General features: G+C 52.9%; 1 long non-coding RNA gene across 1 annotated transcript; it reads left to right on the top strand.

Annotated features, from left to right (window-relative positions):
• The first annotated feature begins 14,770 nt into the window (after nucleotides 1-14,770).
• Nucleotides 14,771-23,990, top strand: LOC141408882 (uncharacterized). The gene is made up of 2 exons (XR_012426410.1): nucleotides 14,771-15,102; nucleotides 23,746-23,990. It is a non-coding gene; the product is annotated as an uncharacterized lncRNA (long non-coding RNA).
• Nucleotides 23,991-27,286: the final 3,296 nt, after the last annotated feature.

Raw genomic sequence — 27,286 nt, 5'->3', positions numbered from 1 at the left:
TACGTTGAGCTCCAATCTGCTCTCGGGGTGGGACGGGTGCTCCCCACATCTCTGGGAGAAGGCTGCAGCCACCTGGGGTCCCAGGGTGGTGGGGGTGGCAGGTGGTGCCACAGCTCTGAGAGCAGATACCAGGGGTACTAAGAGGTGCTTAGACAAGGGCTGGTGCCCCGCCATGGGTGCCCAGCCCAGTAGGGCCATGCCATGACAGATAAAGCTCAGGACGTCAGAAACTCACCATGGACCCCAAAGCAGAAACCAAGGACCGTCCACAGGCAAATAAGCACCCAGCATCCCTCCCAGCTGTTGGTGCCCCATACCCTGTATTTATTCTTTTAACAATAACAAAAGCCATTTATTTATTCCATCTAGAAAGGAAACCTTGTTTCAGTCCCCTCTCTCTGGCTGTTCTGTTACTTTCCTCCCACCTGTGCCCTCCCTGGGATGTGTATGCCTTGCCCGCCCTCCCTGGGCACATGTGCACACGTGCCCAGGCACAAGTGTGTCTTTGGGTCCCTTGCCCTGCAGTTTCCAGAGAGCTCTGCTCCAAGTTCCCTAGCAGGCCCTTCAGGGAGGAAGAGCCTCACATGCAGTCTGGGTGTCTTCGGGGGCCCATCTGGAAGGGCTGCAGCAATTCCCCTGGGTCTCCAGGTAGCCAGTTAACTCTTGGGCTCAGGCATCCTTGCACATGGTTGCATTTCTTTAGTCTTCTGTGGGTCTTTTGGTGTGAGTTTGATTTTGCTTTTGCTTTTCTAGCTGAGTTTTCCCAAGTACATCCTCAGAAGCTCTGGGTGTACCAGAGGACCCCCGGAACTAAGAAGGGAGGGCGAGTGGGTCTCCATTCCCTGAGAAGCTAGGGGCAGAGTCAAGCCTCACAGAAGCCAGCGCAGGTCTCTGCTCAGCACCCCAGCTGGGGCTCCGGGCCCAGGGAAACAGCCCCAGTTGATCCCAACCCCTCTCAGAGCCTCAAGAGGGGTGGCTCGGCTGCCGGCAAGAGAGGGGTGCTCTGTCCCTGGCAACCCCTCCACGTTGCATACCCCAGCACCTGCCACCGCCTTTGCCATTTCTTTGAGCTTGAAGTTAACTCTCTTAAGAGTCTAACTTTGGTTCATTTCTGCACAGGTACAATAGATGACTTTATTTGTTTAAAATGTTTAATATATATACATACATATATATATATTTGTCTGTAAGAATTATGTTTTAAACAGCTGCTGTAGAGTACCTTTTTTTAAGTAAATCTTCCAGTGGAGTATATTTTTTAAAGCACAAAATTGGTGCCAAGACTGGGTGAGAAATGTACATTACCCCCTTATTATTTTGAGGTTTTTGTTTTTTTTTTTCCAGGGCAGGGGACCTTATCTGTAAGACTTTCAAAGATTTTCCTCCCTCCTGTTTCAGGTGGGTCACATTCTGGTGAATGTTTCCCTTGTACAGATACCAGCTTATGGCCTTGACTCAGCCGTCCCCACGGATGCTGGGTGACCCTCTAGTTCTCTCTGCATCTCCCACCCCCTGACGCCCTGGGACCCTCGACCCCACCCTTCTTTCCTACCAGCCCAGAGCCTTGTGGCTTGTACAGTTTTGAAACTCCCATTCTATTTTATGATGGTTGGTAATAGTCAGTAACCTAATAAAGGAACGTTTGTTAAAATATCAAACCATTTTTGAGTTCCTTGTTTGTGCCTCGGGGGAGGGGAAGAGACACGGCTGACCCCTCCTGGGTCCAGCCAGCTCCACGGCCCACAGTTTTCAGCAGATGATGGGCCAACTCCCTACCACCCCTTGGCAGAGGGTGAGATGCCAGGTGAAGCCCCAGAGAAGGAGGAGGAGAGTCCTGGAGGGGGGACCCCAGAACAGCCTCATCCCCATTTCAGAAGTTCCTCAGCCTGGCAGCCCAAGCTGCGGAAACTTGCTGAGCCTAACAGAAAGTGATTCTGTGCCTTCGTGGGCACAGCAGGTTGGTTTGTGGGGCTGTAGAACTTGAGTTGACTGTGGGCTTTTTAGGAGCAGAGTGTGAGCCATTGTGGGCGTCCTCAGAGTCTAGGGTCTAGGGGAAGGAGCAGGTCCTTCATTCATCTTTGTGTCCCCTGAGGCCGAGTGCACGGTGAGGTTTGCTGAACAGTTGCAGAGTGAACTTGTTTTGCTAGCCACGTGGGCAGAGCCCCCAACAGAAAGGACAGGAAACTCTGGCTTATTTAGGGGATCAATGGGTGATAAAATGACAGTCAAGAAATTTACTAAGATGTGATCCCATGTCACGGCTAGTTTCCAAAGAGTTAGCAAGAGCACATTCAGCTTGCGGTGGGGACGCTTCATTCTCCAGGCGTGCTGGGTCCTGATAGTGCCGTGAAAAGTGCCTGACCTGAGGGCCTAAGATTCCTGGGCCCAAAGACCCATGTTCCTTTCTCTAAGAGCCTCCTGACCAGCTGTCTTTAGACCACACACATCAGCAGCATCTGGGAGGGGATTGAGAAAATGCAGATTCCAGGGTCCCACCTGAGATGTTCCAAGTCAACACTTCTAGGGCCAGGCCCAGGAATATGCATTTCCTGAACTCCCTAGGTGGCCGTGCCTAAGAGAGTTTGGACACCACTATTTGTGACAGTGTCAGCTGTTTTGCAGAGTTGCTGGGTAGAGGGAAATCATTCCATGGTGTCGGTGGGTTGGCCCAATGAGGAGCGTATGCGCTTCTGAGTCAGACCTGGATTCAAATAACTGGCTTTGTGGCCTTGGATGAGCCTCTGGAACACAGCAGTCACTGTAGTGTTGTAGCACTGTAGTGTAGTACCTGTCTCACAGGAAGATAGCAAGGGTAAGATAAGGCTCTCTGAACAGGACCTGGTGTCTTAGCAAGTGTGCAAACGAATGCTTTAAAAGCTCCTGCATTTCTGGAAAATTGCAGTTTCTGGGTTGCGACTTTGTCTTTAAGAATGGACCAGATGTTTGGGCATGGTGGCTCATGCCTGTAATCCCAGCACTTTTGGGATGCCAAGGCGGGTGGATCATGAGGTCAAGAGATGGAGACCATCCTGGCCAACATGGTGAAACCCCGTCTCTACTAAAAATACAAAAATTAGCTAGGCATGGTGGCGCGTGCCTGTAGTCCCAGCTGCTCAGGAGGCTAAGGCAGGAAAATGGCATGAACCCGGGAGGCGGAGGCTCCAGTGAGCCGAGATCACACCACTGCACTCCAGCCTGGGCGACACAGTGAGACTCTGTCCCCTCCAAAAAAAGAATGGACCAGACATTCCTAAACCAACTTCCTGATAATGATCTTTCTTCCCAGGTAAAGTCTCCAAAGGTCAAGGTAGGTATTGGGAAGAGGGACCCCTAGATGCGTTTCCCAGATGCGGTTGTAGGAAAGGGTGGTCTAAAATGATTTTCAGGTTGGAGTTCATGTCTGGGTTGCAGTTGGAACTCCGCTTCCTTTGAAGGGGGCGGCAGGGGAGGAGTGGGGTTGGGGTCAGGCACTGGGGGCGGGGGAGGCACAGGGAAAATCAGGGCCCTTGTGCTGCCAGGAGACTTCTCGGGGAGCAGCGTTTTGTGCCGAAGGGAGTGGGATTAATAAAACCATCTGTGCAGGCTTGGCCCATGTGGTTGTAATTAATCCCCTGCCTTCAAGCAGGTAGCAGACTCTCAGGGCTTGGCCATAGATGGGAAGAGTCCTCCCGTCCCCACCCTTCAGCACGCAGCTTCCCTCCCGCCTTCTCCACTCCTCAACGAGATGAGGAATGTGGAATTTACTGAACCATAAACTATGCCGGGGGAGCTGGGGAGGGGGCCGAAGACAGAGCAATTAGTTCATGCTCCAGTCCAGACACCCAAACATGGTTGGATTCCAGCTGCAAGGAATATTTGAAATAAATGAGCTGCCCAGGGCCAGGAGTTTGCTGTGTTTTCTGTACGGGGCCATGGCAACCAGGGAGGAAATCGTGAGCTAGGGACTGGGCTCTAGAGTCAACAAATGATGTCCTGGCCCAGCAAACGCAGAGGAAGCCGCTCATGGCTCTCCTCGGGTTTCTCAGGATTCAGCTGCTGGCAGGCAGGACTCGGGCTGACCATCTCCCTGGTGCACTCAGACTGTGGTGTTCTCTCCTGGGTTCTGATTTTTTTTTTTTTCTGGTAAGAAAAGAGAAAACGAACTCTTCTCTGGAACCTTTCTTCCTGGGCCAGAGAACAGCTGCTGTTGTTGCTGCCGGGCTGATAATGATTTTCCTGGGTAGAGGAATATGCTCCGTGGGAAAGCTCAGGCTGAGGCAGCTAGCTAGACAGAGGTGGCACTGACCTTGTGCAGGGTTGTCTTCCCACCCCACCCCAATCGCAGCCTCTACTGGGTCTGCTTTATAGGCAGGAGAGGCAAAGGTCTCCTCCAGCTCCCTTCCCCGGTGGCGTTTGGAGGTGAACCTTCGAGCTGCCCCCAAGGATGTGTCTTACAAATGCATGTGAGTACCAGGACCTAATTGGGGATTTCACCCTGAAGTTCACAGATGCTCCCTGCATCTGAATCACCCGGGGGAACCTGGGCGGGGGGGTGGGGGGGAAGCAAAATCTTGGTAAGCTTGATATGCGATAGGATGGGCCTGAGAATAGGCATCTTTGAACACCCATAGATAAATCAGTTAACATTGCTCTGAAGGTTTCTGGGGTCCCAGCGTTACGTGCAGCATTGCATCCATGCAGAGTTGCATGCAGAGCTGCACCTATGCAGACCTCTCTGCTGTATCCTCATGGTCCTTCAGGGTCCTGCCAGGGGCTGAGACCCACAGAAGCTTGGAGACCACGGGTATAAAAGATTCTGTTCGAGTGGCCCTCCCAGCTCTCTCTGCTCTGTGTCTCAGAGCACAGGCACTCCGAGAGCTACAGATCAATGCATCAATGCCAGGCACAAAAACTTCTCACCCAGGCACAAAAGTGCTCGTCTTAGGAATGAACAAAGTAGATCCAAGGGAGAAATACTGGAGTCCAGGTAGGGAAACCTTGAGCTCTAGCCTTTAGCCTGTTTCCCCAAGGAAATTAGACTCTGGAAAGCTGAACCAGGAGCTTGGAGACAACATTCGGGTCTACAAGCCACGGCCGACGCAAGACCCTTCCAGCAGGGCCATCCCCACGGGAACCGCTCAAGGGTATTTCCCACAACCTCAGCACAGCATGTAGGGACAAGGGCCTCGTCAACCCAGCTATGTGCCTCTCGGAGTATGTCTTCCTCTCGCTTTACAGCCTAAGAAGCAAACATTTTAATCCTGGGCCCTACCTTTCGCAAGATGTTCAGCTTTGCCAATGATTTCTGTTAAGCAAAGTGGGGCCGCCAGGGTTTCTGATGCCTACAGGTGGAGTCAACTCCAGTGGAAAGGGAACCCCACCTTCCAGGCTGGCCATGTGTGGAGACTGAGTGACTGGGGAGAAGGGGCCTGGCTTCAAGACTGACGCCCGGCTTCCTCCTTCCTGTCCAGGATGCTAACTTTAAAGCCTGGAGCCTTGGCGTCTCCATCTGTGAAATGGGAACAGTACTTTCCTCCCAGCAGGGCCACTGAGACCCATATGCTTAGGGCTGGGCACATCAGGGCCTGAGCCCAGGGTATTCCTATCTCTCCCTTTGATTTGTAATTAAGGTGAAATTCACATAATATCAAATTCACTGTTTTGAAGTGCGCACATCAGTGTGGCGTGTAGTGCATTCGCAATGTTGCGCAACTGTCACCTCTATCTAGTTCAAAACATTATCATCACCCCCAATGGGTACCTCACACCCATTAGGCAGCCATTCCTCATTCCGCTCCCCCAGGCCCTGGCAACCACTAATCTACTTTCTGTCTCGATTTGCCTATTCTGGACATTTCTTATCAATGGTATCAAACAATAGGTGACCCTCTGGGTCTGGCGTCTTTCATTGCCAATTGGCTTTTTAAGGAGCTGCTCCCTGGCCCCTCCCCCGTGACTTCCCTGTGTCTTCGTTTCCTTATTTCATCAAATGGGAGAACGTTTTCCTCTTCTTAGGGTTGTGAGAATTAAGCAAGCCATGTATGTAAAGTGCTTAGAACGCTGGTCACTGGTCACAGGAAGTAATCAATAAAAATAGCTAGCATAATTACTCCTCCATCCCCAGGGCACCCAGAGACCCTTGTGTATGCTCCTAAACTCACTGAAGTCGCCTAGTCCATGAATGACCCTTTCCTAGAGTGCGCCTTGCAGGGAAATCGCCTGGGCCCAGGGGCCTCAGTTTATCAGATCCGGTTTTCTAAAAACCAGTCTGGTCACCAGGGCTAGCAGAGTTGGGTGGTTAAGAGCTCTGTGGCCTCGTGTGCCTCCTCTGATCCCTAGTTTCCAAACTATATTCATTTCCTGGGGCTGCTATAACCAAGTACCACACACTGGGTGACTTAAAACAATGCACATTTATTCTCTCCCCACTATGGAGGCCAGAAGTCCAAAATCAAGGTGTGGGCAGGCCTACACTCCCTCCAGAAGTTCTAGCAGAAGATCCGGCCTATGGCCGGGCGCAGTGGCTCACATCTGTAATCCCAGCACTTTGGGAGGCCGAGCTGGGTGGACCACTTGAGGCCGGGAGCTCGAGACCAGCCTGGCCAACATGGCAAAACCTCGTCTCTATTAAAAATACAAAAACTTAACTAAAAATACAAAAAATTAGCTGGGTGTGGTGGTGTGCACACACACACTGGTGTAATCCCAGCCACTCGGGAGGCTGAGGCACAAGAATCACTTGAACCTGGGAGGCAGAGGTTTCAGTGAGCTGAGATTGTGCCAGTGCACCTCAGCCTGGACAACAGAGTGAGATTGTGTCTCAAAATAATAATAATAAACGTGATTAAAAAAGAAAAAAGAAGATCCGTCCTGGTCTCTTCCAGTTTCTGGCGGCTTTAGACTGTATGGCCTGTGGCTTGTGGCTGCATAGCTCCAATCTCTGCCTCTATCTTCTCATGGCCTCCTCCCCTCTGTGCCTCCGTCTGTCTTGTAAGAACACTTGTCACTGGATTTAGGGCCCACCCAGATAATCTGGCATGATCTCATCTCAAGATCCTTAAATCAATGACATCTGCTAAAACCCTTTCTCCAAATAAGGTCACCTTCACAGTTTTCAGGATTAGGACAAGACATACCTGTGGGGTCCTAATTAGGGAAAAGGAGTCAGGCTGGCGGGACCAAGGGGAAGCAAAATGATAAAGCAGATAAGCTGTAAATCTGTCTTTCTTCATGGTCCAGGACACAGCGCCCTCCTGCGCAAATAACTCTCAATCTTCCTGGGCCCAGCTATCCCCAGACCCTCAACTGATAGGAAAATACAGGTTAGCTCACTGCAACCTTGGCATTTAAGTACTACACAAAGCCGTCTTCAGCACATGGCAAAGCACCATCCTGTAAAATCCCAGCAAGCCTTTCTCTCATTGCAATCAGCTCCTTTCTTGCTGATCTGCCCATTGCACCCTTGCAACATATTGCCATATTTTCTCTAATAAATTTGCCTTTCTTTACCTACAATTGTCTTGATAAATTCTTTTTTCTTTTTTCTTTTTTTTTTTTTTTTTGAGGCAGAGTCTCACTTTTTCACCCAGGCTGGACTGCAGCGGTGCTATCTCGGCTCACTGCAAGCTCCGCCCCCCGGGTTCACGCCATTCTTCTGCCTCAGCCTCCCAAGTAGCTGGGACTACAGGTGCCACCACCACGCCCGGCTAATTTTTTGTATTTTTTAGTAGAGACGGGGTTTCACCGTGTTAGCCAGAATGGTCTCGATCTCCTGACCTCGTGATCCACCCGCCTCGGCCTCCCAAAGTGCTGGGATTACAGGCGTGAGCCACCACACCCGGCCCCAGTAAATTCTTCTTAACCTCACGCCACTGACTTGGGGAGCCACCATGCATCCCTCCACACACACCTTCAGAGCAGAGTGCATAATGGTACCCGCTCCTGGAGTGGCCATGAAGACTGATGAAACCATGCAGGTAGAAAAGAGCCCAGCACCAGGCCGATGGTGGGTGCTGCCCAACAGGCAATGACTCCCATCCTTATTCGCGACATGCCATCTGCCTCCTGCCCTGGCCTCTTGCAGTCAGTCTCCTGAGACCAGATTTGCTCTAGAATTAATTGGTCGATGTTCTAAGAGATGAGTATCAAGGGCTTGCTTAGAAGCCACAGGACCAGGCTCGGACCAGAAACTTGTTCGACAGAGGACTTGGACTCTTCTCTTGATCTCTCCTTGACAGGCTACAATGAGTGGGTTCTGGGCCCTGCGAAGGGTGGGCATTGCCCAGGAGTCACTGGAAATAGGGGCTAAGCTCAAGACATCATGCCCCAAGTGCCAAGCATCGCCTCCCCCCATCTTTCACTGAGACAGACGGATGAAGCTTGCATCCCTGCAGCTTCTGCAGCCAGGCCTGCTCTGAATTCATCGTACAAGGAAATGGAATGTGAGCCCCAGGCTATTTAAAGAGCCAGGGAGACTGGGGGCTCGGCGGGGGCCCAGCCAAGCCAGGGTGCCTCGGATCGGCACAGGGCTCCTCTGTGCACATGGTTTGATTTACAGGAGGGCTGCGAGTGACTCCAACTTCAGACAGAGAACTATTTGAAGCAGCTGCCAGATGTTGTGTCTGAAATGGGTTTTTACAACTTGCTTACTGGTTAGCAGCCTGCCTCCCGCCAGAGTTCAGCTTGCCCCGGCGGGTTCAGGGTCCTGGCACTGGCCCACAGGCCTTTGCTCAGCAGCCTGATCCCTCCTGTTCAGCCCGAGTCTGTTCTGCCTCGAGTGCACTGGGGGTGGGTGCCTGGTTTCTGAAGCATCCCACCTTCCTGGGGTGGTGTTGGGACCCCGATTTCGGTACATCCTTCAGGCACCCTAAGAATGCTCTGGAATGTTCTGTCTGAGCTCACTGCAGGATCCTCTGGGAGAGGCAGAAATTTCACAAACAGCTTTCAATGAGGCACCCCTTGGAGCAGATAGATCTTCCACAGCAAGACTGTCCCCAACCCCTTGAGCATGGCCTGGGAGGTGTGGCACGGACTGGCAGGTCCTGTTCTTCCATCCCAGTCCCTCCCACTCATTTCACTTTGGCTGATGCCAACCTCTTTAATTGGACCATGGAAGGTCACAGGGGACCGGGGTTGGGACCCCAGTTCAGCTAGGGACTTCTGGATGGATCTCAATCCTCTGGAAATCCCAGTGAACCAGGGAAGCTCCAGGCAGGCACCTGTGGAACCAACCTGTGGGTGGAGGCCACTGTGTCCAGGCCAGACCCACCCTGTCAGGGTCAGTGGGATTTCTCCGAGCGAGACTACGGGAGTTCACTTGGAGTTAGAGGGTGTTTCTCAGCCCCTCCCCACTCTGGGGAGACCTGTGGCAAGAGGCACATGACTCAGTGTTCACTTCCTGAGGCCACTTGGAATGGACGTCTCAAAAGGTTTGCTCTGGAGTAAGGCGGGTAACCAGGGAAGCGGGTGGGGCGGGAGGTGGGGCGGGCGAGGCCCAGGACGGAGGAGGTTGTGTAATTAATCTTGTTGCATGTGAAACACATTTGTGTCCGTCCAGGAATCCTGCAAGCGCCAAAGTGGACAGAGTGTTCAGTCCCCTCCCGAAAGCGCCAGAAATGTTTTGTCCACTGGGAAGGAAAACATCCTCTGCTTATGCACTCAAATTTGGCTCTCCCTCGCAGGAGACACCTCGGAGGGCCCCGATCTGAGCAGCGGGCCGGTGGCTGCAGGGCAGGGTGTAGGGGGCGTGCAGCCAGCCTCGAGCACCCTGCCTCCCTTTGGGACAAAAGCAGACCCCTCCAGCCTGTGTTTTTGGCAGCCCTAAGGAACTCTTTCTGCACCACCCAGACCCAGCCCCTGCTCCCTTTTTTTGCTTCTGAATCCTTCTGAGAATCAGAAAGAGAGGAGATCATGAGCAGGACACCCTCTCCCAAGAGCCCAGAAATGGTGGTGGAACTTAGCAAGTTCCCAGGCTGGCCTGCTGCAGGGGTGAAGGCTGCAGGAGTGCACAGAAGTGCAGGCCAGGACCCAGGTGGTCTGGGGTTTGGACTCAGAACACCAGCCACCGCTGATCCCAGGACCCTGGACTAGTCACCACCTTAGGAAGCCTCAATTTCCTCTGCCTTCAAGTGGAAATAATGGGGAATAATGACACCTTCCAGCCAAGCCTGTGGCGTTGTGAAGATCAAATGAGGTCTGTGTGTGGGGCCATGCCTTGGGAGGCTTCAAAGCCCACTCTCCCCAAGGGTTATTTTTTTTGTTTTGTTTTGTTTTTTGGACATAATTTCACTCTGTCACCCAGGCTGGAGTGCAGTGGTGCAATCTCGGCTCACCGCAAACTCTGCCTCCTGGGTGCAAGTAATTCTTGTGCCTCATCCTCCTGAGTAGCTGGAATTACAGGCACCCGCCACCATGCCCGGCTAGTATTTGTACTATTAGTAGAGATGGGGTTTTGCCATGTTGCCCAGGCTGGTCTCAGACTCCTGACCTCAAGCAATCCGCCTGCCTTGGCCTCCCGAAGTGCTGGGATTACAGGTGTGAGCCACTGCACCTGGCCCCAAGGTCTTAATCTAATAAAATTTGCTTATGGGAAAGAGGGAAAGAAAAGCATCCCTAGGAATGTCTACGCCTTCTGGAGAAATCCCTCCTTCTGGCCCAGCGGCTTCTCCTCCTGGGTCTCCTGCAGCCATCCCTGGACACTGGGGGCCCTTCCGAGCAACCCCACCCCTAGCTTGCTGGAAGGATGAGCTGGAGATGCCATTTCCCCCGAGGGGAGCCCTGAGGCTGAGGCAGCAGCCCAGCCCAGACACTGCTTCGGAGGACAGCCCTTGAGGACGTCCTGGCCACTTAGGAGCCAGCAAGCGCCTTTCCCTTTCAGGGCCTAGCCCCCAAGTCCGAGAGGTCCTGTCACGGTGGGGCATACAGGTGCTGCTGCAGACCCACAGTCTCCATTGTCCCATTTGGCAAATATATCATGACTCTTTTGTCCGTGCTGGATACATGTGGACATCCAGATTCAGACTCAGGGCCAGGCGCGGTGGCTTATGCCTGTAATCCCAGCACTTTGGGAGGCCGAGGCGGGCGGATCACCTGAGGCTGGGAGTTCAAGACCAGCCTGACCAACATGGCAAAACCCTGTCTCTCCTAAAAATACAAAACTTAGCCGGGCCTGGTGGCGTGTGCCTGTGATCCCAGCTACTTGGGAGGCTGAGGCAAGAGAATCGCTTGAACCCAAGAGGCAGAGGTTGCAGTGAGCTGAGATAGCACCACGGCACTCCAGCCTAGGCCACAGAGTGAGACTTCGTCTCAAAAATATATATATAAAACAGAAATAAGTAAAAAATAAGATTCAGACTCGGAAAACCAGGATTCTGAGCAAGGAGTCCAGTGCAGGGCACAGACCAGGAAACACGGGAGAAGGGGTCTCAAGCGACGCAGAGGACGGAGCAATAAACTTTGCCAGGCAATTAGGATAGGGACGTGCTAGCAAGGTTTTGAAGGATGAGTAGGAGTTTGCCAGGGGAGGAAAGTGAGTTCATTTGTTTAGGTTCCTCTGTAAAGTGGGGACCTTGCTGGGTGGTGTTTTGTAAGGTACTGAGAACAGGGCCTGGCACATGGTGCCATTTAAGTGTTGGGTGGATACAGTGACGATGATAGCAGCAATAACATGCTATCTATGCTTACAGCTTCTCTGCCTCCTACGGGCAACACCTTGAAGGTGCCTGAAACCCAGAACTTCAGGTCTCCAGGGCCGTTTATTCTATTTAAGTTCAGAGGTTCTTCTGCCTCCAGGCAGCTCCTGGTCTGGGCCCTGACTCTGAATTCCCACTGGGTGCTCCCGTTGTGAAACCCACTAGCAGTCTATATCCCAAGTGTTTTCCCTGGAGAGGCTGGCCCCAGCCTCTCACAGGAAGAACCTGGGCTGGGTGCGGTGGCTGAAGCCTGTAATCCCTGCACTTTGGGAGGCCGAGGCATGCAAATCACTTGAGCTCAGGAGTTCGAGGCCAGCCTGAGCACCATGGTGAAACCCTGTCTCTACCAAAAAACAAAAACTTACCCGGGTGTGGTTGTGCGCGCCTGTGGTCCCAGCTACTCAGGAGGCTGAGGCAGGAGGATTGCTTGAGTCTGGGAGGCGGAGCTTGCAGTGAACCAAGATTGTGCCATTGCACTCCAGCCTGGCCAACACAGTGAGACCCTGTCTCAAAAAAGAAAAAAAAGAAAGAAAGAAGTCGGAGTTCTTGGAGGCGTGCTGACAAAGACAGATTAAAACCTTTTTCTTTTTAAAATAAATAAATAAAATGTAAAAAAGAAGCAGCCAGGCGTGTTGGCTCACACCTGTAATCCCAGCATTTTGGGAGACCAAGGCAGGTGGATCACCTGAGGTTAGGAGTTCAAGACCAGCCTGGCCAACACGGTGAAACCCCGTCTCTACTAAAATACAAAAATTAGCTGGGCGTAGTGGCGTGCGCCTATAATCCCAGCTACTCAGGAGGTTGAGGTAGAAGAATCGCTTGAACCGGGGAGGCAGAGGTTGTAGTAAGCGGAGATTGCACCACTGTACTCCAGCCTGGGCGACAGGGCAAGACTACGTCTGAAAAAAAAAATTAAAAAGAAAGAAAGAAGAAGAAGAACGTGGGCCTCTATGGGTGGCTCCCTGAGCCCTGCCCTTTGGTTTTTCATTTTTCTGGGAGTAGCCATAGTGGCTGCTTAGAGCCCACTCAGTGCCATGTGGGGCAGCTAGCCCCAGAGTGTCCTGGATCCCAGACCTCCTGTGTGCCTGGAGATCAGCCCCTTAGGCACTCTGAGTGTGCGGTGGGCCAGCCCGGAGATGCTGTACAATGGAGCATTGCTGTGGATGGGAGCAGGACTCAGCACCTCCCAGGCTCCAGAACCGCCAAGAGCAAACCCAGACTGCCATCCTCCTAAATTCATTTCCTGGGAAGGATCCCAGGAGGAGCTGGAGTTTGCTCCTCCCAAGGGTAGTAAGTTCAGAAAAAGAGATCCAGGTAGAAGACCTGGGACTCGGGTGGAAGACGGGGCTACAGTTCTGCTACTCGTTTGTGGGCCTCACCTCTCTCAGCCTCCGTACCTGCCCTCCCAAACAGGCATGATTATAATATTCACATCTTGCCAATAACATAATTCTGAGAACTCGCCCTGTCTAGGAAAAGCAATTTGCATGTATTAATGCATGTAATCCCTTACCAGCTCTCCATGGCAGGTGCTGCTGTGACCCCACAGGCTCAGAAAGGTTCATTCGCTTGCTCAAGGTCACACAGCTGGAACTGAAAACCAGGCTTCACTGGTATCAAACCCTGAGGTCTTGACCCTATGCTACGCCACCTCCCTCAGCAGATCCCAGGCAGCTTGCAGGCAGTCAAGGGCTTCCTGAGACCCAGAAGTCTTGCTCTTATACCTTCGGCGCTCACTCACCCCTGCTCTGTGCAGGACAATGTGTTGGGTTCTGAGTGTGGACCCTAGAGACAGAGTGAACTCTGCCCTGGGGCTTTCCTGCCACAGGAATGGGAGGGGTGGTGCTGTGTCCTCTGGTCCCTTGCTTGATCCTGGCACATAGTAGGTGTTCAATAAATGCACATGGGCTGGGCTCGGTGGCTCACGCCTGTAATCCCAGCAGATTGGGAGGCCAAGGCAGGTGGATCACTTGAGGTCAGGAGTTTGAGAGCAGCCTGGCCAACATAGCAAAACTCTGTTTCTACTAAAAATACAAAAAAAAAAAAAAATTAGTTGGCCCTGTTGGCAAACACCTGTAGTCCCAGCTACTCAGGAGGCTGAGGTGGGAGAATTGCTTGAAACGTGGGAGGCGGAGGTTACAGTGAGCTGAGATCACACCACTGCACTCCAGCCTGGGTGACAGAGCAAGACTCCGTCTCAAAAAAAAAAAAAGGTGTTGGATAAATAAGAAAAGAGGATGGGACAGGAGCAGCTCAGCTGAATGGAGAAAGGCAGGGCTGCAAACTTGCTCTAGAGGACCTCAGAAAAGAACCCTGGGCTTTGGGCCGGGCGCGGCGGCTCACGCCTGTAATCCCAGCACCTTGGGAGGCTGAGGTGGGTGGATCACCTGAACTCAGGAGTTCGAGACCAGCCTGGCCAACATGGTGAAACCCCATCTCTACTAAAATTACGAAAAATTAGTCAGGCGTGGTGGCAGGCGCCTGTAATCCCAGCTACTTGGGAGGCTGAAACAAGAGAATAGCTTGAACCAGGGAGACAGAGGCTGCAGTGAGCCAACATCGCACTATTGCATTCTAGCCTGGGCAACAAGAGCTAAACTCCATCTCAAAAAACCCTGGGCTTTATCAAAGATGAAGGCTGAGGAGGCCCAGGCCGAGGGAGGAGGCCGGAGGGCAGGTCGGGAGGGAGGACTCCACACTGAGAGCCCGGGCGGCCTTCAGGGCGATGCAGAATGAACTGGCACCTCCAGCCAGGGCCAGGGTAAGGATGGGTACAGGACACGCACCAGGTACCAGGAAGGACGACATTCCTCTCTCCCCTGGCGCAAAGGAGGGGCTGTCTGTGAGTGCTGGGCTCGACATGCCTGCAGAGTTCACTAGGCATGGGCTCTGCTGCCGGTCTGTCTGCTTGTTCTCAGGAGAAGCCAGGACTCAGGCATTCAGACCGCAGCCGGCGCTCCCTGGACACTAGGCACACTCCACCCCAGGCAAGCCTCGGGACCTTGCAGGGGAGCTGCTGCTGTAACTGTTTCTCAGAAGCAGAAACACAGGCTGGGAGGGGCGCCGTGACTTTCTGCTGAAGGGCAGAGCTGCAGCCCAGCGTTCCCTTCCGCTATGCTGGTTCCTGCGGGGAGTGCTGTCTCCCGACCAGGTCTGGGCCCCTCTTCATGCTGCCCAGGCAGTGTCCACACAGAAGCCTTCACTGCAGCTGTTGGCCCCTTGGGAAGGGCTGGGTCAAGGCCACCATTGCTGCCTTCTCTTCCTTCTCTTTCCCAGGAATTGACTTTTCTGTTTGGAGCTGAGAAATGGGTCCCCTGAGGATGCCAGCAGCGAGGGGATCTTCCCAGCCGACCTCCTCCTCTCGTGTTACTCATGCAGGCGAGAACTGTTTTGCTCATTCCCCGTGGGTCACCCTTGGAGTCAGGCTCTGAAGGTAGGAGGCAGTGCGACGGAGGGAAAGGCAGGGTCACAGTGGCTGGCATCGGTGATGTCCTTGTGTGTGTTAGCACTGCCTAACTTCCTTTAGCCCCTCATCCCTGCAGTCCTCACCCTGAGGCGGAGGGTCTGCGCTCATCTCCACTTTATAGATGAAGACACCGGGGCTCAGGGCAGCTAAATGCACAGCGAGGCCACAGGTCAAGCCCAAGCCCATTGTGCTCAGCCCCACAACCCCTGCCTCCCGGGAGCTCCAGGAAAGGGAGGGAGACAGAGTCACCACAGCCCATAGGCTTCCAGGACCCCAGCCTGGGATGCCAGCTGCCAGGGCTTCCCCGAGGGGGGACTCTGGGATGGATTTCCCAGGGGGACTGAGGGTACCCTGTGCAGAGCAGATGGAGCGGGGGCTCCAAGGAGGGGAAGATGGCCCCGGGGAGGGAGGAATGTCATGTCCAGGCTCGGGGATGCAGACCAGGGAGGTAGGAACTGGCAAGGGGAAAGGTTGACAGCAAGGAAGCCTGAGCCCCGGGGTCCTCCCTTCTCTCACAGGCACTGGGCAGCTCTTTCACTAAGAGAGTATAGCCTGGGCAACATAGGGAGACCCTGTCTCAAAAAAAAAAAAAAAAAAATCAGGCCGGGCACAGTGGCTCACACCTGTAATCCCAGCACTTTGGGAGGCCAAGGCAGGAGGATCACTTGAGCCCAGGAACTCAAGACCAGCCTGAGCAACATGGTGAAACCCCATCTCTACTAAAAATACAAAAATTAGCTGGGCATGGTGGTGGTGCGTGCCTGTAGTCCCAGCTACTCGAGAAGCTGAGGCTCACTTGAGCTGGGGAGGCAGAGGTTTCAGCGAGCCAAGATCGCACCACTCCACTCCAGCCTGAGCGACAGAGTGAGGCTTTGTCTCCAGAACAATAAAGATAAAAGAAAAAAAAGAACTAAGAGAGTGACGCTCAGATTTGGGCATTTCCGGTATTTCTCACTGGGACTCTCCCGCCTTTTTTTTTTTTTTTTTTTGAGACAGGGTCTCACTCTGTCCCCAGGCTGGAGTGCAGTGGTACAACTGTGGCTCACTGCAGCCTTGCAGCCTCTGCCTCCCAGGCTCAAGCGATCCTCCCTCTCAGCCTCCCAAAGGGCTGGGGTCACAGGTGTGAGCCACCACACCAGGCCAGTCTGTGTTTTCATGTCCCTCTTCCCCATGTCTGTCTGGAAGCCTCTGCCTGGGGCCTTGTAAGTAAGCACTCAGTACACATTTGTAATTCACTGGGCCAAAAAATGAGCAAGTGGATGGATAAACGAACGAAGTAGTAAGTTGACTAGGACATGGGACTCCTTGATCAATCCCCAGGGTCCAGCTCCCCCATGGAGCCCAGATCACCAGGGTAGCCAGGAATGGCCCCTGTGCCAAGGGCAGGAGCCCAGGGAGAGGGCGGCAGCTGCTCGTCCTGGCTTCCAGGCCAGTGGAGACGGAGCTTCCCATCAAGGCTAAGCTGTTCTGGATGGCCTGTCCCAGGCAAGGTGGCCCCTCCGTCCCACCCTCCTCCTCCTCTCCCATGTGTGTCTCTGTGGAGGGGGCACCAGCAGGACTGTGACCAGCAGGACTGTGCTGGCTTTCCCAGGGCCACAGCTCTCCTTGTTTTCTCTGAAAACATTCCCGTGTCCAAAACGAATGAGGACAATTGACCTAGCCAAGGTTACCTTGGTCTTCCTGGCCCAGTGTCGGTTCCCAGCGTATTTTTACGAGCTGTTTAATCTGCACACTGTCCTCTGTTCTCAATAAATGGGGCTGCACATTCCAGGATGGCCTCGAATGATAACACCAGCCGTCTAGACGGAGACCAGCCCACTGACACTATCATAAATAAAAATAGCTTTGTATTCCAGTCTCTTGCCAGAGCCTGGGAGGGGCCAGCACATTCCCTGCAGGCTGGCTGTGCCAGAGCTCACCCAGTCTCCCTGTCTGGCTCTGCCCCGCACCCCGTGCCCGGGGGAGCCTGGCAGAACCCGCACCGCCTGTGGGCAGGAGGGAGGAGGCAGATGTTCCTGGAGTGGCCTGCTGGGACCGCATTGGTGAAGCTTCCGTACGATGTCTCCTTGATGCCCCTCACTTCACGTGGCCTGAGGAAGCTGCATGGGCAATGGATACCCAGGCGGTCATCTGGGGCTTTACTTTGTTTTTGTTTTTGTGTTTTTAAGGCAGAATCTCACTCCGTTGCCCAGGCTGGAGTGCTGAGGTGTGATCTCAGCTCACTGCAGCCTCCGCCTCCCAGGTTCAAGCGACTCTCTTGCCTCAGTCTCCCAAGTAGCTGGGACTACAGGTGCGCACCACCATGCCCAGCTAATTTTCTGTATTTTTAGTAGAGATGGGGTTTTGCCATGTTGCCTAGGCTGGTCTCGAACCCCTGGCCTCAAGTGATCCACCTGCTTCAGCCTCCCAAAGTGCTGGGATTACAGGCGTGAGCCACCGCACCTGGCCTTGGGGCTTTAACTTTGAACTCCAAAGTCAGAGCTCTACCCACTGTTCCCTGGGCCCAGGCCTGCCCTGGGACAGGCTGCAGGACCCAGACCCGGGACTGCCTGGGATTACACCCAAGACAAAAGGTGCTCAGCCCAAGAAATGAAGGCCTGAAAATGTAGGGATTTTCAGTTGCTGGCCCCTCCTCTCATGGTCCTTGCTCCCTCCGTTGCTCGCTCACTGATTGCTCCTTCACTTGCTCCTTGAACAGTGAATGCCTGTCCTTGAGGAGCCAGGATAGGGTGGGCTCAGGTCTCAGGGCAGCAGATGGGCAGAGGCAGCTGGGGTCCTGCGCTCAGTGGCCACGGCGCTGCTGCACACATTATGTGGGTATGCCAGGGTGTGCAGGGTGTACTGGCATCTCCCTGTGTGTCCAGGCCAGTGTGGAGCTTCCTACTCCAGGCCACAGGCACAGGCCCAAGTCTCCACACTCACCCACATGCTCTCAATCGATTAGTTTACATCTACACTGAGAATGGCGGCCTGGTGGGTGACATACCCTACTGCAGTACACAACCTGAATACCTGTACAAGGCAGCCCTGCGCCACTTTCCCTCCCTTCCCCATTCGGATCAAGTCTCAGGAACAAAAATCCTGGCTGCTCTTTGGGTCCGTAGAGTCTTCATTTTGGCCTCTCATGTGGGTGCAGTGAGCCACGGGGGACATGGGTGAGCAGAAGAAGGAGAGTTACACAGAACGAAGAGGATTCTGTAAGATGGAACTGGCTGAAGGTGGGGAATAGGGCCGTGGGCTGGATATGACCCAGCACACCATATGTGCCCTATAGATGGGGTAGAGCTTCTGTTTTCATTACGAGTGACCGGGGGACCAGGTCCTTGCCGTGCAGGCTCCTAATCCAGTGCTCTGGCCCATCCTGGAGGGGAGGCTTCCCGATAACTGATAACACCACGCTGACTTCCTGTTCCACAGCCCTGAGGCTCTCCAAACCCTGCCCCTCCATTCACAGAGAGCGGGGCCCTCAAGAGCCAAGCCAGAGGAAAACGGGGGCCTTGGGCTGACCCTCGGAGAGACAATGCCAGCACAGCACATCCCGAGAAGCACTGAGGCCCTCCCCCACTCAACAACAGCCAGGAGGACGCGCGGGTCCTTCTGTTGGGATCCCTGCTGACCTTCTTTATCTAAACAGCTTGTTTATTTATGTATTTATTTATTTTGAGACGGAGTCTCGCTCTGTTGCCCAGACTGAAGTGGCGCAATCTCAGCTCTCTGCAACCTCCACCTCTTGGGTTCAAGCGATTGTCCCATCTCAGCCTCCCGAGTAGCTGGGACTACAGGGGTGCGCCATCACACCTGGCTAGTTTTTGTAATTTTAGTAGAGTCAAGGTTTCACCATGTAAGCCAGGCTTGTTTTGAACTCCTAACCTCAGGTGATCCACCCGCCTCAGCCTCCCAAAGTGCTGGGATTACAGGTGTGAGCCACCGCACCCGGCCTAAATGGGATCTGTAGACCTAAATGTTCAGTAAGGAATTTCCAGAATCATGCCAAGCAGATCTGTGACGGGGAGAGGCCATCCCGCCAGTCCCCGGCTCAGGACAGGGCTCTTCAGAGGGAGGGGTGCCTGCAGGCCTTCATGAAAGGGGCTTCACACACTGGAGGCTTTTCTGCTTCCCCTCGCTCTCTCCCCTTCCACCAATAGTGCATAAAGCAAGAAGAAAATGCTTCTCTGCCCAAGTACTCAATAGTAACGATGTTGGAAGAGGAGCGAGTGAGAGCCTCCTGTGGCCTCAGCTTCTACCTACGTCATGACACAGAGACTGACCACCAGGCCAGGTGTCCCCTCACCTGCGGGGGCCATGGAACCGGCTTTGCTGCGCCCCCAACTTCCTGTCCCACTAGATGTCTCCCCGTCCCAGCTGCAAGGAAGAGAATCAGAGAAAGTACTGGGAGACGCAAGGGGGTAACAGAACAAGGAACGGTGAAGAAAAGAAGGGAAGACCAGCCGCTCATCCCTTCTCCCCAGGGACAGGAGTGGAGGGAAGAACGGAGGTGAAGATGGCCCCTCTAGAAAGGACTAGGACCAGGGCAGGACCAAACCGGCAGGTCTCTTGACTTGTCACCAACCTTCCCTTCTCCAGCACACAGGAGGAGCTAAATCAGAAGCAGAAGGGAAGAATGAGGAAGAGACCAGAGCATTTCAATGCACAGGCCTGAGCATTTTACATTTGAAATTGATGGAGGCTGGGCACAGTGGCTCATGCCTGTAATCCCAGCATTTTGGGAGGCTAAGGCAGGTGGATCACTTAAGGTCAGGAGTTTGAGACCAGCCTGGCCAACATGGGGAAACCCTGTCTCTACTAAAAATACACACAAAAAAAAATTAGCTGAGTGTGGTGGCACACACCTGTAATCCTAGCTACTTGGGAGGCTGAGGCACAAGAATCTCTTGAACCGAAGAGACAGAGGTTGCAGTGAGCCGAGATTACACCACTGCACTCCAGCCTGGGTGACAGAGAGAGACTCTGACTCAAAAAAAAAAGAAAGAAAATGAAAATGATAGGAAAATCTGTGAGTCAAAGAATAGGAAAGAGTAGTTTGACTTTGCACAGCTGGCAGACAGGAACTGGAGGAACAATCAAAAGACTCCAGGCTATTCCATAAACCAGCTCCGAAAGCCCCATGCAAAGCCCCCCAGAACATTCCACCACATTTAATGCTGGCAGCACTCCTATGAGACTGCAGTTCTGTCCTCTTTTTACAGAGGGGGAAACTGAGGCACAAAAGGGGAAAGCCTTGACCAAAGTGTGACTCACAGCTGGCAGGAGGCAGGGCCAGAGTTCAGACAGAGACTGCTCTGACTCCAAGCCGCGCCTTGTCCCCCTCGGCCTCTCTGTGCCCCTCACCGCCTGGCACTGTGTTAGCTCAAGACGTGTTTATTCAATGCACGATCTGGAATAAACAAAGCCCTCCCGTCTCGCACATCAGCCACTCAAACAAGCATTTGTTGAGGATGTTGAGGGTGACAAAGGCAGCATTCGACCAGCGGCCCTGACAGCCTCCAGGCTGGCCAGGCACAAGCTGATCTAAGAGGAGACAAAAGGGAGACATCCACAGACAGGATAATTGACGAGTGCCCTGCTCCGCTGCACCCCTGGGGAAGCTCAGAGGCTGGGGTTTCAGATTTGGGCATGGCACTTGCTGAATATCTCCTAAGACCTGGGTAATCTGCTCACATCCAAAGTCCCACTAGAGCCTCTCAAGAAAGGGGAGCAGGCCCCCTTTTTAACAGCAGGAGAAGCTGAGGCCCAGAGGGTTCAAGGGTGGTCCAGGTTCACATAGCCTGATTACGGTAGGCAGGGCTCCTCCAGAGCCTCTGTGGGGAGCGTCTGGGCCCACAGTGCCTGAGGCTGGAAGGGCACACTTTGAAGTAGCAGTTTGGCCAGCCGGGGTGGAGCAGAGTCATCCGTCCCTGGGGAGGGTTTATGGTGTTGAAGTCCTTGGGACCAGGTCGGGGGTGAGGACTAAACTCTGACCTTTTTTCTCTCTTGCCCAAATTCATATCTAAGGGGCCTAGGGAGTGTGAAAGGAAAATAAATCTTGGGATCCCAAAATCACTAAGCTAAAGGGAAAAGTCAAGCTGGGAACTGCTTAGGGCAAACCTGCCTCCCACTCTAGTCCTGAAAAAAAGAGCTACTAAGATTTAAAAAAAAAAAAAAAAAAAAACAGCTACATGGCTGGGCGCGGTGGCTCACGCCGGTAATCCCAGCACTTTGGGAGGCCGAGTCAGATGGATCACAAGGTCAGGAGATCGAGACCATCCTGGCTAACATGGTGGAACCCCATCTCTACTAAAAATACAAAAAATTAGCCCGGCGCAGTGGCGGGCACCTGTAGTCCCAGCTACTCGGGAGGCTGAGGCAGGAGAATGGCGTGAACCCGGGAGGCAGAGCTTTCAGAGAGCCGAGATTGCGCCACTGCACTACAGCCTGGGCGACAGAGTGAGACTCCACCTCAAAAAAACAAAACAAACAAAACAAAAAACAAAAAAAACTACATACCTCCCTCACAATTTGTCCGCAAGGAAATTCCTTGTGGACAAAGGACAGACCGAACTCAGTCATCCTTTGCTCACTGAGATCAATGCATATCTGATTGCTTCCTTTGGAAAGGCTAATCAGAAACTCAAAATAATGCAACCACTTGTCTGTTCATCTACCTGTGACCTGCAAGCCCCTTCCCCACTTCGAATTGTCCCACCTTTCCAGAACAAGCCAATGGACATCTTACATATATTGACTGATGTCTCATGTCTCCCTGAAGTGTATAAAACCAAGCTATGCCCCGACCACCGTGTATAATTCACACGTCGTCAGGACCTCCTGAAACTGTGTCACAGGCATGTCCTAACCTTGGCAAAAGAAACCTCCTAAATGAAGACTTGTCTCAGATACTCTTTGGTTTATAGGAGTCATACCCTAGAAACTGTAGAATCTCATCAGATAGGTTTTAGTTAACCTGATATAACGTGGCTTACTTTTCAACCTGACTCCAACATAACATCACATGACAGATAAAGAAACAGATAAAGAAGGAAGTAATCTCAACACTTTGGGAGGCTGAGGCAAGAGGATCGCTTGAGCCCAGGAGTTCGAGACCAGCCTGGGCAGCATGGTGAAATCCTGTCTCAACAAAAAATAAAATAAATAGCCAACATGGTGGTCCCAGCATGTCTGTAGTCCCAGCAGCTCGGGGAGGCTGAGGTAGGAGGATGGCTTGAGCCTGGGAGGTGGAGGCTGCAGTGAGCCCTAATCACCCACTGCACTCCAGCCTGAGTGAAGGCAAATTTGCATCTGTAAAGAATCTCTATTAACATAACTAAATTTTTACCCACTTCCAGGCCCTCCCAATCCTGAAGAGATGAACTGAGAGTCTTGCACCTTTTAAGGGTCTGAGTAGGAAACATTTGCCATCTACTGTCTCTAAGGGTGCTCACCCAGGAGACTTCATAAGAAGCTTGGTCTCCACAACCCCTTATCTTAACCCAAACACTCCTTTCTACTGATTCCAGGCTTTTAGATAATATAACTCTTTCAACCAATTGCCAAGCAGAAAATCTTTGAATTCACCTACAACCTGTAAGCCACACTCCCGCTGCCCTACGCCCCCACCCTTTAAGTTGTCCCAACTTTCTGGACTGAACCAATGCATTCCTCACGTGTGTTGCTGATGCCTTAGGTCTCCCTAAAATGCATAAAACCAAGCTGTCACCCAAACACCTTGGGCACATGTTCTCAGGACCTCCTGGGCTATGTCTTGGTCATGGTCCTCACATTTGGCTCAGAATAAATGTCTTCAAATATTTTACAAAGTTCGGTTTTTTCAACAGGGGAACGATTCCCATGTGGCACCCTGTGTCTTCTCCATCCAACACAAAACATCCAGGTGCTTGCATGTCCCTCCCCAAACAGCTTCTGACTGTCCCCTTACCCCTCCTCAGCCTGGGAGGACTCCTGCTGAAACCGCCTTTGCAAAATTATGACTGAGAAAGTGCAAGAGATCTAACTTAACCAACTCCATCTTGCTTCTAGCCTCCAAGCTGTCCTTGTTCATTCCTGGGCGTAGGCTGAACTAACGTTGGGAGAAACTTAGTTTATAGTTTAAACATAGACGGTCACAGCCCTTTCCTAAAGCAGACTTCCTTCTAGAATGGGGACTAGATTGTCTTTGTAGGATTAACTTTAGCCACAAGAATAGAAATGATGGTTTAGGAGTCATGTAGCTGGAGTCTACAAGATTCTGACCCTTCCTCCACTGCTCTGAAGGTCAGTGCTTGAGCTCGGCGTGGTGGCTCATGCCTATAGTCCTAGCACTTCGGGAGGCTGAGGTGGGTGGATCACCTGAAGTCAGGAGTTCGAGACCAGCCTGGCCAGCATGGCGAAACCTCTTCTTTACTAAAAATACAATAATTAGCCCAGCGTGGTGGTGGGCACCTGTAATCCCAGCTATTAGGGAGGCTGAGGCAGGAGAGTCTCTTGAACCTGGGAGTTGGAGGTTGCAGTGAGCCAAGATCTTGCCACTGCACTCCAGCCTGGGCAACATAGCAAGACTCTGTCTCAAAAAGATAAAAATAAAAATAAATCATCGATGCTTGAAACATTTTGCAGACCCCGCACCTGATGGATCAGCTGGCCCCACCCAGATCGATAAACTGGCTCATCTGATCTTGTGGCCCCCACCCAGGAACTGACTCAGTGCAAGAGGACAGCTTTGACTCCCTGTGATTTCATCTCTGGCCAATCAGCACTCCCGACTCACTGGCTTCCCCCACCCACCAAGTTATCCTTAAAAACTCTGCTCCCTGAATGCTCAGGGAGACTGATCTGAGTAATATTAAAACTCTGGGTCAGCATAACTGGCTCTGAGTGAATTACCCTTTCTCTATTGCAATCCCCTGTCTTGATGAATCAGCTCTGTCTAGGCAGCGGGCGAGGTGAACCCCTTGAACAGTGACACTGCGACATGGAAGAAGAAGCCCCACTCCCACGTCCGCTCTCCCCCTTCCCCTCAGCTCTGTCTCGTTCCCTGGCACACTAGAGCTCTGGAGCCCAGTCTGCACCTGTTCTTCCCAGAAGCCTCAGAGGTACCCTGATTGCCCTCTGGGAAACCACCTTTCAGGCGTGTGACCCAGTCCACCAGTGTCTTCCCTGAGACCTTCGCAGGCACTGTGGGGAAAGCAGCTCTCTTTCTGCTGAGACTGGAGTTGGTAGGATGAGGGTCTGGAGACACCGGGAGGCATCGTAGCCCTGCTGCTGCAGAAGGAACCAGTTCCCGGCAGAGACAAGGCATTGAGATGGGGGCTGCACCTATTCCAGGCCGGCACGTGCACACCTGAATCCAGAGGTGCCTCAGGCCAGGCCACCCCCAGGACCTTGAGGCACAGGAGCCAATACATTCTCTCTTTTGCTGACACCAGTTGGAGCTGGGTTTCTCTCACCTACGGCAACCACGCAGTCAGGCCCCCCTCTTCCCGAAGGACCCAAAGGACCCCTCCCAGAGGCAGAACTGGCTTTCCTGGGACCCTGAGAGGGAGGACATTGCCCATGACATTGAAGCCCCATGGTCAACAGCACGAGTCTTGAGGCCAACTTTGGCCCTATCTCAGCTGCAAGGCCTCGGGCAAGCACCTTGGCCTCCTGGGGCCTCTGTCCCTTCATTTCAAATGGGAATGACAGTAATTGTGGGGATGGAAGGAGACGGAGTTGGTGCTCCATGCCAGTCACTGTACCCATCAGTGTCCCAACAGGAAATGACAGCAGCTTCAGGATAATTCTAGGAGAGCTTACTTACAAGGCGGGGCCCTAGGGGAGGCCCACAAAAGAAGTGGCAAATGAAGGAGCCCAGGGCTGGCGATGGCAGCACTGTCTCTACTCCTAGGCCCAAAAGGACAATGGTGGGAAGCAATTACCCGAACCAGAATGCAAGCCGGGCATAGTGGGACACCCTCAGGGGAGCAGTGCCCTTCAGTCAAGGGACACTGCCAGTCCAAGGAGACCTTGCATCAGGTTGACGCATATCCTCAAAGATTCACACCCACCCAGAACCTCAGAATCGAACCTTGCTTGAAAATAGGTTCTTTGCTGAGGTAACCAGTTAAGGATCTAGAGATGAAGTCATCCTGGTTTTAGGGGGTTCCCTAAATCCAATGGCGGGTGTCCCTATAAGAAGAGGAGAGGGGCCGGGCGCGGTGGCTCAAGCCTGTAATCCCAGCACTTTGGGAGGCCGAGACGGGCGGATCACAAGGTCAGGAGATCGAGACCATCCTCGCTAACACGGTGAAACCCCGTCTCTACTAAAAAATGCAAAAAAACTAGCCGGGCGGGTTGGCGGGCGCCTGTAGTCCCAGCTACTCGGGAGGCTGAGGTAGGAGAATGGCGTAAACCTGGGAGGCGGAGCTTGCAGTGAGCTGAGATCCGGCCACTGCACCCCAGCCTGGGCGACAGAGCAAGACTCCGTCTCAAAAAAAAAAAAAAAAAAAAAAAGAAGAGGAGAGGGCCGGGTGCAGTGGCTCATGCCTGAGCACTTTGGGATGCCGAGGCAGGTCGATCACTTGAAGTCAGCAGTTGGAGACCAGCCTGGCCATCATGGGGAAACCCCGTCTCTACTAATAATAAAAAAATTAGCCAGGCGTGGTGGTGCACGCCTTTAGCCCCAACTATTTGGGAGGCTGAGGCACGAGAATAGCTCAGACCTGGGAGGCAGAGGTTGTAGTGAGTAGTGAGCCAAGACTGCACCACTGCACTCCAGCCTGAGCGACAGAGTGAAACTGTCAAAAAAAAAAAAAAAGAAGAGGAGAGGACACAGAGAGAGACGGGGGAAGGTAGAGCCAGGATCCAGAGGCACAAGAGGAAGGTAAAAGAGAAGAGTTATTGTTGCAGTGACATCCCACCCAGATGTCTACAGGACGTCTGTGGCTCTTCTGTTCCTACTGCATCCACAGAGACCCTGATGGCCCCTTGTCTGGCAACCTGGCTGTCATGCTGCTGTTGCTGAGAACATGGGCATCTTGGTCTATTTCCTCTCTGCTGGTTATCACATGTGCATCCACGATATTTCTCCAGAGACCCACCCTTGCTTTCTTCTCCCATGCCCACATGCTGTTCTAGACCATCTTGGAACAAAACATCAGAAAACAGGGTCTCCACTGGCCCGAGAGAGAACCGAGGTAGGTGTTCACCGGGAAGGGGCAAAGTGAAGAGAGTTGCAACAGTTTTGTTTCAATCATCTTTTGCTAGCTCCTCTACCAAATACCAAACTCCGAGCCCCTCAACCACCCCCTGCCAGGGTCCTGGAGAGCAGCGAACACCCCCCCCACTGATTTCGTGATCGCCAGCTCCAGTGGCTCCCACTGAGTGCCAGGAACTGAGTTCTGCACACGTTTCCTGATTACAAATGGCCAGGAAAAGGCTAAACATGTCCAACGACTCTCTGGCCTCCAAAATTGCAGTTCTCCATTTTTTCCCATGCCGTAGACATAACAGATGGAAGACATTCACACAAGAAGCACACTCCGATTTTAATGGACGTTCCCAAAATAAAATTGTTCAGAGAGCAGTACAATAACTCATAATTACCCCCAACAAACAGTAAATGGCAGTAACTGACATAAAGGTGAGCTGAGGGTCCCACACAGTGGCCGGAACTCCACCCTCTCCCCCACCTGAGAATAGGAATGGATGGAAGTGACATTCAGGTAGGGCTTCGGGGATTGCAAGTAACAGAATCCCACCTCAAACGGGGTTAAGCAAAACAGGAGCGTTAGTGTTTTGTGTATCAGAAAAGCTCAAGATCAGTTTGATTGAAGCTTGACTAGGGTGACCAGGGAGCACCCACCCTGTCATCTCTCTCGGCTCAGGGTCCCTGGTTTTCCTGCATGGGGTCCATCTAGAGGTGGGCTCTCCCACCACAGTGCCAAGGCAGCTGCCAGCCCCTCTGGGCTTACACTGATCCTCAGCCACCTCTGAGGGAGGAGTGATTTTCTCTTCCCCACGGTGTCTGTAAATGGCCCCAAACAGAGCCCTGTCAACTCAAGGCCGCCTGCACTGTGACCAGGGAGATGCCCTCTTCTGATTAATTTTCTGTCACATGCACCGAGGAGCCGGGGCATGATGGGCCAGCTCTACCCAAACCCAGGACTGAGAGTAGGGA

This window comes from Macaca fascicularis, chromosome 1, assembly GCF_037993035.2.
Source record: "Macaca fascicularis isolate 582-1 chromosome 1, T2T-MFA8v1.1".
Lineage (NCBI taxonomy): Eukaryota > Metazoa > Chordata > Mammalia > Primates > Cercopithecidae > Macaca > Macaca fascicularis.
Note: the sequence above shows the minus strand (reverse complement) of the source record. Positions and strands in the feature narration are given on the sequence as shown.